We start from the raw sequence: 12,133 nt of genomic DNA, 5'->3' as shown, positions 1-12,133 counted from the left end.
TTTTCCTCACACGATGCTAATTCATACCACATGGAATACACCAGCATTCCACTGTTGGGGGGACTCATGACTAGATATGGGCCAAGTGCTTCCAGCTGGAAAACTCTGATTTTCTGTTTCAACACAAATAATGCTTTTTTGTATCACATAGTTTGAAAGAAAAGGACTATCACAAGTTTAACTGTAGTAGTGAGATTGTAGAGAGAATTCCTCATAGGTGTGAATTTTATCCTTAAGATGAGAAATAAAATGAGAAGTGAATCAGTTTCCTCAAGTCTTATAAATAACATTCTTCCTCTACTGACTTATTATTCTCTCAAGTACTACAAAATGGAGTTTGTGCTTTTAAGCCTTAATGACAATTTCCCCTTGGTGTAGCTGTTAAACAATCACTTCTGCAACTTAGTTCTCTGAGTATTATTAAGGGAATTTGAAGCTCCTGAAATAGACCAGCTGTTTTTATAAGCACAGTAAATGTTCACACCTAGTGAAGTATTTATTTACTATCTTCACAACAAAACAAAATTAGTTTGACAAGAAAAGCTTATGTTGTTGTGGGGCTTTGTACATAGAAACAAATAAAACATTACAGTTTTCTCATCTCTACAATTCCTTAGGGAAATTGCAAAAGACATACAATAAAGTATCTGTCTTGCTTCCAAATTTCTCCCTCCCCCTTGATGAATGAGGATTATACAATCACAGAGATTTCCCAAAATCTCTAAAGTTGAGATTCTTGATTATTTGGAGTTTCCACTCTGCCATTGCTTCATGGACCTTCTGCTTTCTCCAGAAACACTTTGGAAAAAAGTACACAGCAGATTGGAATCCTACAGCCATTTTTAATTGGCACACATCTCAATCCTGCTCCAAAATGTCATAAAACATTTTCATTTTTTTTTAAATTGTGGACATTTTGTTTTCTTGCCTTTTTTAGTGGTGATGAGATTTCCTGACATTGGGTTAGCTGGAACAAGATATAATGCAATCTCCTGTTCTTGGAAAATCCTGGGCTACTCTGAAAGTTTTTGAATGAATGAGTGGGTGAGTTAATATATAAATATCCCTGGGCTCATCTCTTGAATTCTTAACCTTATATGAGGGGTCTTTATTATTCATGTTGATGGTTCCTCAAATATTTTAAACTTCAGTTCTTTAATTTCTTCAAATTCTCCAGTCCACTCAGTCAGACATAGGGATAGTCACATGCTTGATCTTACCATCACCAATAACTGTTATACTTCCATGATCAAAAACTCTGACATGGAGCTCAAGATGTTGCCCAGCTGTAACTTACTCTGAAAATCTGAGCTTAACCATATGTGAGAAAAAAAAAAAGATGTTCAATAATATAGAATTAACCTATATGTGAAAAAAGATGCATGCTCAATAATAAAACATTTTTAGAAAATGTTTTTAGATATTTTTTAGAAAGAAAACCAGAACTGAAAAGATTATTTGCCTCTCAAACACTTCAAACAACAGAAATGCAAGAGTAATTAATGAGACTAATAAGAGACTTCCTTCTAAACGTATAGGAGCAGACAGGAGTGAAGGTAGAGATCTGGCAGAGCTAACAAGTGAAAAGGTTGTTGCTATTGTTCAGTTTTGTCCAACTCTTTGTGACCCCATTGGGATTTTCTTGGCAAAGACACTGGAGTGATTGGTCATTTCCTTCTCCAGCTCGTTTGATAGATATGGAAACTGAGGCAAACGGTGAAGTGAATTGCCCAGGGTCACACAGCTAGTAAGTGTTTAAGGTCAGATTTGAACTGCAGAAGATGTGAATTCCCAACTTCAGGCATGTCACACTATCTACTGTGACACCTAGCTCCCCAACAGTGAAGATGTAGACTGAGGCATTATGGATTTAACCTAATAACACCCTTCAGGTGGATCTTCTTCCTCTTTTGCTGTGGAATTCCATTACAACCTGAAAGGAGGGGAGCAGGGGAGAGAGAGGAGTATGTGAAGAGCCAAGGTCAAATCAAGGGCTAGCAATGAAGGCAAAGTAACTTCTGTGATCTCAGAAAGAGAAGAGCCTACAAGGGAATGGGTGAGGAAGTTGGGGGGGGGGTGGAATTGAAAAAGGGGAGGGTGAAAGAAGGAGGTCTTACTCTTGTGGTAGGAGGGGGTTCTACTGAGGAATGCTTCAATGAGTGAATAAAGATAAGGAAGCGAATGGAGATGAGGACCTTACACTGGGTGAGGTCTGGGGGTTTAGTGCTTGAAAAATCTATTCTTCCAAAATGGGGGTTGGGGCAGGAAGGAGATTGGAACTTCTGGGACCAACTGTCACCTTGGGGAGTAGGACAGCAAAAGTGTTAAAAAAAAAAAAAAGTAACCAAGGGAGTTTATAGATTAGGGATGGTGGCGGAGGTGCCCTCCCATGGGCTAGTGTTCTCTTTGACACCTGAATAATTGTCTTTGTTCTGGAAGTGTAGAACAATGGAAAAGGGAAAGCTATGGGGCAAGTCCTACAAGGCAATGATAGAAAGTGCCTTTGACTCCTGAGGAATCCAGTCATGGGTCATGAATCAGAGAATGGAAGTCTAGAATAGTGAGAAAGAGAGGATGAATAATGAAGAGAGTGCGACAAATCCTTTTTGAAAATGTGCAAAAAATGAAATTAAAAAACTTAATGAATAGGACTACTGAAAGGGAGGAGAAGGGGGAACCTATCTGACTAACTGGGAGGAAAAAACAGGAAGGGAATATAACCAGAAAAAAGCAGGAGAGGAAAAGGAACTAATAAAACACCAAAGGGAAAGGGGTAACAAATGAGAAAAAGGGGACTGGGGGTGAGGGAGAGGAACAGGATCACCTTTGGGGAGAAAAAAGATGAAAGTAGCTGAAGGAACATAAAACTATAGTTATAGCAAAAGACAAAAGAAAATCATAATGTTTCTGTCCTTGTATATATTGTTTTCCTGGTTCTGTTCTCTTTACTGTCAATTCATACCACTTAGGAATCTCTTTGGTCATTTTTTTTTATCCCACAATAATATTCCATTTCATTTATGTGCCATCATTTTTAAAGCATTGCCCCACTGTCTAAAAGGGAATCTAACAATCTCATTATAGATTACTTCCCATCTTGCACTTTATAATCCAGTCAAATTGCCCTTTTCTCTGTTCCATGCACTCAGCATTCCATTTGTCTTCCTGCCTTAGCACCAGACATCACCTGTTTATGTAGTGTTCATTCTTCATTTCTACTTTATAGAATCCTTTATTTTCTTCAAAACTCAGCTTAAGCATCATTTTCTCCTGGAAGCTTTTCCTGATTGCCCACAACTGTGAATGCCCTCCTTCCCTAATGTGTACACACACACACACACACACACACACACACACACACAGAGTGGGCACATATACATATATGTAGATGTATGTATATATTTATACATATTTACATACAATATAGTTCCTGCTAATACAATGGAAGTTCTTTGAGAGCAAGGACTGTTTCATCTTTTTATTCTTATACCCAGTGTCATTCGCCAAGTAGGTGCTTAATGCATGTTGACTGATTATTTTTTATTATTTCTTTTGCCCTCTATAATTTTTATTGGTATCTTTAGTTTCTATATTATCTTTATTTCCAAATATATTCTTTCCCTTTCCCTTATCCAGGGAGTTATTCCTTCTAACCAAGATGAAAAAAAGGCATTTTAGCACAACCAAATAGCATATTAGAGCTGTCTGTCTATGTATCATACATTAATGGTTCGTAAAGAGTGTGTGGCAATGGGAGAACACACTATTGTGCCACTAATTTTGGTTAAGATTGTCACAAATTGTGTGGAACTCACACTTGCAATCATATGCACATACTTGATTCCTCCCAGCAAAGAATAATACTGTATTATACAATGAGGAATAAAATTTTGAGAACCACTGGTTTGTGTTTTTAAATAAACCAAAATTTAATCAGAAATATATTGACAGTGCTGATGGAGCTGCAATCTGATTCAACCATTTAGGAAAACAGTTTATAATTGCACAAGAAATATTACTAAATTTTTTGTCTCTTTTGACCTAGCAATCCTTCCATTATAACCCCATGATGTTATTGACAGTGAGAAAAGATCTACACGTCTGAAAATACAGAAGCAGCACTGTTTATCACAGGAAAAAACTGGAAAGAAAGTTTCCAGTGACAAGAGAATGGCTAAACAAATTGTGGTATGTGAATGTAATGGAATATTATTGCAAAATAAGGAGAAGCAAATTCAATTCAAAGAAACATGGGTAGACTTGTATGAAGTGATACGAAGGGAAGAAAGAGACAAAAAAACACTCTATAACTGGCTATAGCCATTTATTTATTTTGCTTTTTGGAGGGCAATTGGGGTTAAGTGACTCACCCAAGATCACACAGCTACTAAGTGTGTCAAGTGTCTGAGGTCAGATTTGAACTCAGGTCCTCCTGACTCCAAGACCAGTGCTCTATTCACTGCGCCACCTAGCCCCCCCCCCCCCCCCCAATAACCATTTAAATAAAGACACATCAAATGGCAGCAAAACTCTAGTAAAATAAAATGTATAATAATGGTACCAAATTATTAAAGTTAGAGCATTCTCCTGTTCACAAATAGTAAACTGCTACAGTGACTTGTTCCACCTCTTGCAATCACTACAGAAAATTTTACTTAGCAGTTATTTGGGAATGTAGTTCAGTCATCCCCACTCTCTCACTAATCTGTAATTGCTTCCTGTCAACTGGCATTTTCTTTATGCCAACAAATATGCCCACATCTCCCTCATTCTCAAAACCTCTCATTCAGACCTGTCCATCTCCAATAGCTACAATCCTATAGCCCTCCTCCCTTTCGTGGCTAAACACCTTAAAATAGTCATCTGCACTTAGTACTTCCATTTCCTTTCCTCTAACTCTTCCAATCTCTCTACACTTTGACTTCCCATCTCATCATTCAACCAAAAATGCTCTCTTCCAAGTTATCAAGAACCTATTAATTGCCAGATCTTAATGGACTTTTCTCGATCTTTGTCTTTCTTAACTGTTCTGCAGCCTTTGACACTGTCAATTACTCTTCTCTTTGATGCTCTTTCTTTCTAGATTTTCTCAACACTTCTCTATCCTGGTTCTCATTCTACCTGTAGGACAGCTTGTTCTTGCTTTCTTTTGCTGAATCTTCATTCAGGTCATGCCAGATGATGACAGACATCCCCCAAGGCTTTTTCCTGGGTTCTCTTTTCTTTTTCCTCTATACTCTTTTGCTTGTTGATCATACCACTTAGGAATCTCTTTGGTCATTTTTTTATCCCACAATATTATTCCAATTCATTTATCTGCCATCATTTTTAGAGCATTGCCCAACTGTCTAAAAGAGAATCTAACAATGGATTTAATTATCATCTCTATACAGAGGATTCTCAGATGATTTATCTTGCCTCCAATCTCTTCTAATCAACATTTCAGCATCTCCAACTGCCTATTTGCCATCTCACACTGGATGTCCCATAAACATTTTAAACTCAGCATTTCCAAAATGGTATCATTATCTTTCCCCTCAGCTGCGACTCCCTTCCAAACTTTCTTATTACTGTCAAGGGCCTTAAAATCTTCCCAGTCATCTAGGCCTGAAATTTAGGAGAACTTATCCTTGGCTTCTCCCTCTTTCTCATTCCTCCCACTCCCATAATCCAACCTGTTGCTAAATCTTAATGATTCTACCTTTGCAATGTCTCTTCTATACAACCCTTTCTTTGCTCTTACCCTGCCTGTAGCACACTAGTGCAGGCCCCTTATCACTTTATACCTGAACTAGTATAATACCTTCTGGTTGGTGTCTCTTCCTCAACTCCTTCTCCACTATAGTCACTCTTCCACTCAGCTACCAGATTGACCTTCCTAAAGCTCAGATCTGATCATGTCATTCCCTATTTAACAAATGAGAATGGTTCTTTATGGCCTCAAGGATCAAACAGGAAATCCTGTTCAGTTTGGGTTTTTTTTTTTACATTTTGGAAGGGGGAGTACAGGGCAGTTGGGGTTAAGTGACTTGCCCAAGGTCACATGGCTAGTATGTCAAGTGTCTGAGGCCACATTTGAACTCAGGTTCTCCTCACTCCAGGGCCGGTGCTCTATTCACTGTACCACGCTTATCTCTTTTTTATTTTTATTTTTTTAATTTTAATTTTTTCTGTTTAGTTTTTAGAGCTATTCATAATCTTTTATAATTCATAACAATAATTCATAATCCTACCTTTCCAGTCTTGTACTTTACTTTCTTCCACATATTATATAATAATAGTTATCTGGGCCTCTCTTTTTTTTTTTTTTAAAAGCAATCGGGGTTAAGTAACTTGCTCAAGATTACACAGCCAGGTGTTTCTGGGTGGGTGCTAAGTGTCTGAGCCTGGGATTTGATCTCCAGGTCATCCCAACACTGGAGCCCGAGCTCTTACTCACTGTGCTACCTGGCCACCCCCTGGGCCTCCTTTCTGTTCCTCACACACACACTTCATCTTCTTTATTCTGGTATATTTTCACTGGCTGTCCCCCATGCCTTGAATGCTCTACTTCTTCATCTCCATATTGGAGTGCCCTGACTTACTTCAAGTACCAGCTAAACTCTCATCTTCAGCAGGACATTTTTCCTGATCCCTCTAAAACCTAATGTCTTATATATGTGTTGTCTTCTCCATTAGAATGTGAATTCCTTGAAGGCAGGAACTGTTTTTCCCTTTCTATCCCTAGTGCTTAGTACAGCATATGGCACATAGTAAATGCTTAATAAATACTTGTTGACTGACTAATGCTTCCTTATTCAGAAAGAGCACTGTCTTGAGGACCTAGCTGCAAATCCTGATTCTAACGTTTACTGCCTATTTGACCTTGGGCATATCATTTAATCACCATGGATCTCAATTTCCTCATCAGTAAAATGAAAGTTGAATAAATGAATGAAAAGCATTTATTAAGAACTTACTATATGCTAGGTACCCTGCTAAATCCTGGGTATACAAATAGAAAGTGAGAGTCTCTGGCTTTGGAAACTTACATTTTAATAAGGGTTGACAACACTTGTATGGAAGAGGAGCCTGGAAAGGAAAATGTGTTCCAGAAGCACCCAGACAGTCGAATAAGTGACTCATGAGGCAGTCAATTGATGGACCTTTTTCCTGTGAAAATGCTAGTATTGTAGTATTGATTTGATTACTGAATCCAGGTGGAAAGGGGAAGAGGGTGCACTCTGCTGGGTGCAGGGGTGATTAGCTAGATGGGATGTGAGGCATGATCTGGCTTGGTGGCCTGGGATCCATTAACTAGAGTGGACACTGCACTAGATGACCTTTGGGTACTCCCCTTCCCTCCCACTACTTGCTTCTCAACCTGGGCACTTCCTTTAGGGAAATGAGAAGCCCCACAGTGCACTTACGGAACTACAAACTTTTTGGGAAGTTGAGAAACTCCATTTGTACATAACGGTCCTTTGGGAAGGAGCTGGCTCAGCGGAGACACAGCGGACTACCAGCTACTGGGTGTTTTTCTTTCCCTTTCCCTTCCCCTCCCACCGATCTTCACGTGATTTCCGGGAAAAGGAGAGAGGCAGTTTGGTGCCGACAGCCTCGCCTGGACTTCGCGCTAAGTCCCACCTCCTCAGTGTGATTGCCACTCGGCTAGAGGGACTTTTTGTGCCCAGAGCTGTCGCTGCTACTGCGCTGCTGTCGCTGCCCTGCCCTTCCCTGTCCTGCGTTCTCCAGGTGTAGGAGCTCTGATCAGGAGGTAATGGGGGAGTCCTTTGGGAACCACCTGGGAGCCTGAGGTCTCTGAGTTGCCAGGGATGGAGGGACAAATCTTTTGTGCTCTGCAACGACTGCCAGACAAAGGCACAGCTTTGGCACAGTTAACTGCCGGGTAGTGGAGGGCTAGCAGTGGGATGCCATCCCCTTTCAGCTGGGCTCTAAATGACAGCAGGGACAAATCTGTCAAAGAATCACTTCGCTAAATGCCCTCTTTGCTGAACTGCCCTTTGTCAGAACACTCCCTCCCCCATCATGACTCTGAGAGGCATAAACAGCCTAAGTTTTGTTTCACTTCTGAAAGTGAAACCAAAAGAAATCCCCCTCCATGATTCTTCTGTCACTCAAAATTTGTTACCTTAGTAGAGAATTACATAAATCTTTTTATTGGTGGAGTCCTAGTTGAAAGAGGAAGTGGTCATTTCTTCTTAGCAGGCTGAACATTTTCTGGCCTGCTGAAATTATAGGAAGAACTAGTTTCAAAGGTAGCTTGTTACACATACTGGCTGTGTAATCCTGGCCAAGTCCCTTAACCTCTCAAGTTCTCTGCCCCACCCCCCCCCACTCCTTCCCCCTCCCCCTTCCCCCAGGAAACTCTCTAAGGTAAAAATTCTTTACCTTTTTAAAATGCCCTATGACTTCCTTTCACAGTCCAGTAAAGTCTATGGGCTTCTTCTTAGAATAATAATTTTTTAATGCATAAAACAAAATATACAGGATTGCAAAGGAAATGAATTATATTGAAATTGTGTCATCAAAATATTTTTTAAAAAGTTTATGTATCCCAGATTAAGAATTCCCTATCTAAGACCGTAAATTACAAAGAAGATGCCAATCTACAACAGTAAAGAAAGTTCCTCAGTGGTAACTTCCTACATCAATGAAATGAAATCACAGTTCCCGTCAAAAAAAGAGGGGAAGGGAAGGATGTACTCTGAGGTATTATGCCCTAAATTTCACTGACTGGATTGGGGCAATTCCATTAAGTGGGTTGCGGGACTCCTGATCAATAGCTCAGCCGCTATATATCTATAAAACTTATTGGACCTTTTAAAAAATATTTTTAAAAATTGCATTTCTTAAAGATGGGAACAGCCAAAGTAGGCCCCATTTAATTCTTGGATCATTTTATTTTATTATATTTAAAATAACTATTTATTGCACAGGGATTTGAAAAGAAAGATTTATAAAAGTGGCCCTTCACCCAATGTATTTTTTAATCAAAATGCCTTTTTAATTGCCCAACTGGCATTAAGGTCAATTTGAACGTTGGTAATTGGTTGCTATAGTTGTATAGTTATTACTGGTGAAGGATAGAATAGGATTTAGAGATTGGAAGGGACCTTAGCGGTTATTTTTGCAGATAAGAAGCTGAGATTCAAAGAGGAAAAGTGACATGGAAAATCATATGGTAGTAGGAGCACAGGGTTTTATAAGGAAGTACTTTTAATTTTTTAATTAAAAATTAATTTAACACACATCAAACTAGAATGGCCATTTGCATTATATATATATATATATATATAGTAAAAGAGAAAAAGAAGATTGTATATGAAATGCTTTATTATATACAGCTTGCTTTTACCTTTTAAGTATATTGTAAGTTTAATTTATAGCTTTCAAAATTGTCCTATAAATTCTCTGTTCTTCTCTGGTCTTCCTTCAATTCCTTTCTTGCCATTAAAAAACATCTTAATGATCTTGCTTTTTTTTTTTTTCCTTCCACCACCCTATCCCATCCCTTCCTTCCACTTCCATTCTCCACCAAGGAGAAGAAGAAAGAAAAAAAAAATCAAAGCCCTTGTAACAAATAAATAAAGTCAAGTAAAACAAATTCCCACATTGACTGTGTCCAAAAAAATGGAGGCTTTAATTCAGCCTCTTGAATCTGTCATCTTTCTGTCAAGAGGTAATAGTGACTTCCATCTTTAGTTCTCTGGAATTATTGTTGACCCATTGCACTGATCAGTTTTCAAGTCTTCCAACGTTGTTGTGTTTATGTTGTTACTGCATACATTGTCCTTTTGACTCTTCTCACTTCATTCTGCATCAGTTCATAGAAGTCTTCCTAGGTTCTCTGAAACCAACCCCTTTGTCATTTCTTAATGATACAATATTGTTCTATGCCCACAGAAGAATAATCTTCCAAAAGTGCCATTTTCATCATGTCAATCCCAGGTTCAGAAATCTACAATGGATCTCCCTTGTCTACAGAAAAAAAAACCTATACTCTTGACCTTAGAGGCGCTACAACCTGCCTGTCCATCTTTATTTCCTGTCACTCTCCAAGGACTCCTTCTAGCCTGATTGGCCTACTTAAGCTTTTCATAATCTTGCCTCCCTCTTCTCTTGTGTATTTCATAAGTATTACTTATTGTAGGACCATAGAATTAGAATTGGAAGGGGTGTTAGAGGCCATCTTGTCCAGAACCCTCATTTTATAGATGAGGGAACTCTGGGGGTTTTGAGAGGTTGCCCAAGGTTACAAAGGTAGTAAGTGGCAGAGCCGGGATTGGAACTGAGGTTCTCTGACCACAAATCCATCAGCCTGTAAGTATTTATTAAGCACCTTCTATGAGTCAGGCCCTGTGTTAGGTAGTGGAGTTCAAGTACAAAGAATGAAACAATCCTGTTTGTAAAGAATGAGACAAATATATAAAAATATACAGCATAAATATAAGGTGAATAAGTATAAGTATAGGTTAGGGTAGCTAAATGTAACAGAGTTTTGGAGGACCTAGCATTAGTATTTGCTGGAAGGTGGGAGAAGAATCATGAAAGGCTTTGTGTAGAATGTGGACTTTGAGTTGCCACTTGGAAAAGAGGGACTCCATGAGATGAGGTGTGGAAGGAATGCATTCCAGGTATGGGGTACAGTCCATCACTGTGCATTCTGTCTTGGACGTCCTTAAGTAGAGAAGTATTGCTATAATCATAGAATTTTGGAGCTAGGCTGGGGATTGCTAACTTAGCAATAACCTAGTCTAGGGGCACTTAACCTTTTTTGTGTCGTGGATCCCTTTGGCAATCTGATGGAGCCTATGGACCCCTTGTCAGAAGATTGTTTTTTTAATTCACAAATAAAATACATAGCATTACCAAGAAAACCAATTATACTGAAATACAGTTATCAAAATATTTAAAAAACAATTTTATTGATGTCAGGTTAACTCCTAATCTATTTATTCTCTTGTTGTTTAGTAGTTTTTAGTCATGTCCAACTCTTCCTGGACCCACTGAGTTTTCTTGGCAAAGATACTAACATGATTTGCCATTTCCTTATCCAGCTCATTTTACAGATGAGAAAACCGAGGCAAACAGGGATAAGTGACTTGGCTAGTGTTGCACAGCTACTAAGTGTCTGAGGTCATATTTGAACTCAGGGAGATGAATCTTCCTGATTCCAGGACTCTGTTTGCTTTGTTACCTAGCTGCCCATTCATTCTATAAATGAAGAAATTGAAGTCCAGAGAGATTATGACTCTGCTGTCCAAGTAATCTTCCTAATTTACCCTTCATATTGTGTTTGCTGAGAAATTCCTTCAGTGGCTCCCTATTGCCCAATTAGTAAAGTATAAACATTCTGGCATTTAAGGCACTTCTCAAATGGTTTCCCACTTAACCCCTCAACTCCCCAACTCCCACCAGACCAGAAACTTTGTTTTTCCCTTTTCTCTTCTGCTTTTTGCACTCCATCTCCAACTCCCTACTTCATCTCTACCTGTTGAATCCCCTTAACAGGGGAGCCCAATGGAGGTGTCATAAAACCCTCTCTGACCCGTAGCCGAAAGTTATCTCTCCTTATATTTGTCAAGGTATTTTGCTGAACTTCCCCTTTGGAACATACTTATTTATGTAGTGTCTATTCAATTCCAAGTTCCATGTGCTCAGGGATGGGATCATATCCACTTTTTCATCTCCACAGCCTAGTGTAGTAACTTGCATTTAATAGATACTTATAGGAATTTATCCCCAAAAGTAACATCAGTTAGCATTTATATATCACCTTACAGTTTGACAAGTGCTTTACAAATATTATCTCACTTGATCCTGAAGGTTGGTGCTATTATAATCCACATCTGACAGATGAAGAAACTGAGGCAGAGAGAACTTAAGTGATTTAACCAAGGGTATACAGTTAGTAAGTGTCTGAGGCCAGATTTGAAATCAGGGCATCCCGACTCCAGGCCCAGTGTTCTATGCACTGCATCACCTAGCTTTAAGGTTCACAAAGAGTGTGTGTGTGTGTGTGTGTGTGTGTGTGTGTGTTTCCCCCTACAATAATCCTGTGAAGTAAGTTGTGGAAGTTTTATCCCCTCAGTTAAGAAAACATATTTAGAAGGTGAAGTAATACAGGACT

The 12,133-nt window shown here is 38.9% G+C and overlaps 2 protein-coding genes across 2 annotated transcripts in view; one reads left to right on the top strand and one right to left on the bottom strand.

Moving 5' to 3' along the window:
* Positions 1-12,133, bottom strand: part of TNFAIP6 (TNF alpha induced protein 6) — a 492,222-nt gene that overhangs the window by 67,959 nt on the left and 412,130 nt on the right. The gene's annotated exons all lie outside the window — the stretch shown is intronic.
* Positions 7,522-12,133, top strand: part of NMI (N-myc and STAT interactor) — a 38,807-nt gene continuing 34,195 nt past the window's right edge. Inside the window, exon 1 of the mRNA XM_069080624.1 lies at positions 7,522-7,756. The gene's annotated coding sequence lies outside the window, so the exon portion shown is untranslated. The remainder of the gene's footprint in view (positions 7,757-12,133) is intronic.

The sequence above is a fragment of the Petaurus breviceps genome, unplaced genomic scaffold (genome assembly GCF_028583685.1).
Source record: "Petaurus breviceps papuanus isolate PSGF00001 unplaced genomic scaffold, PetGlider_PUasm1.0 91133, whole genome shotgun sequence".
In the NCBI taxonomy this organism is placed as follows: Eukaryota; Metazoa; Chordata; class Mammalia; order Diprotodontia; family Petauridae; genus Petaurus; species Petaurus breviceps.
This window is presented reverse-complemented; position numbering and strand designations above follow the sequence as displayed.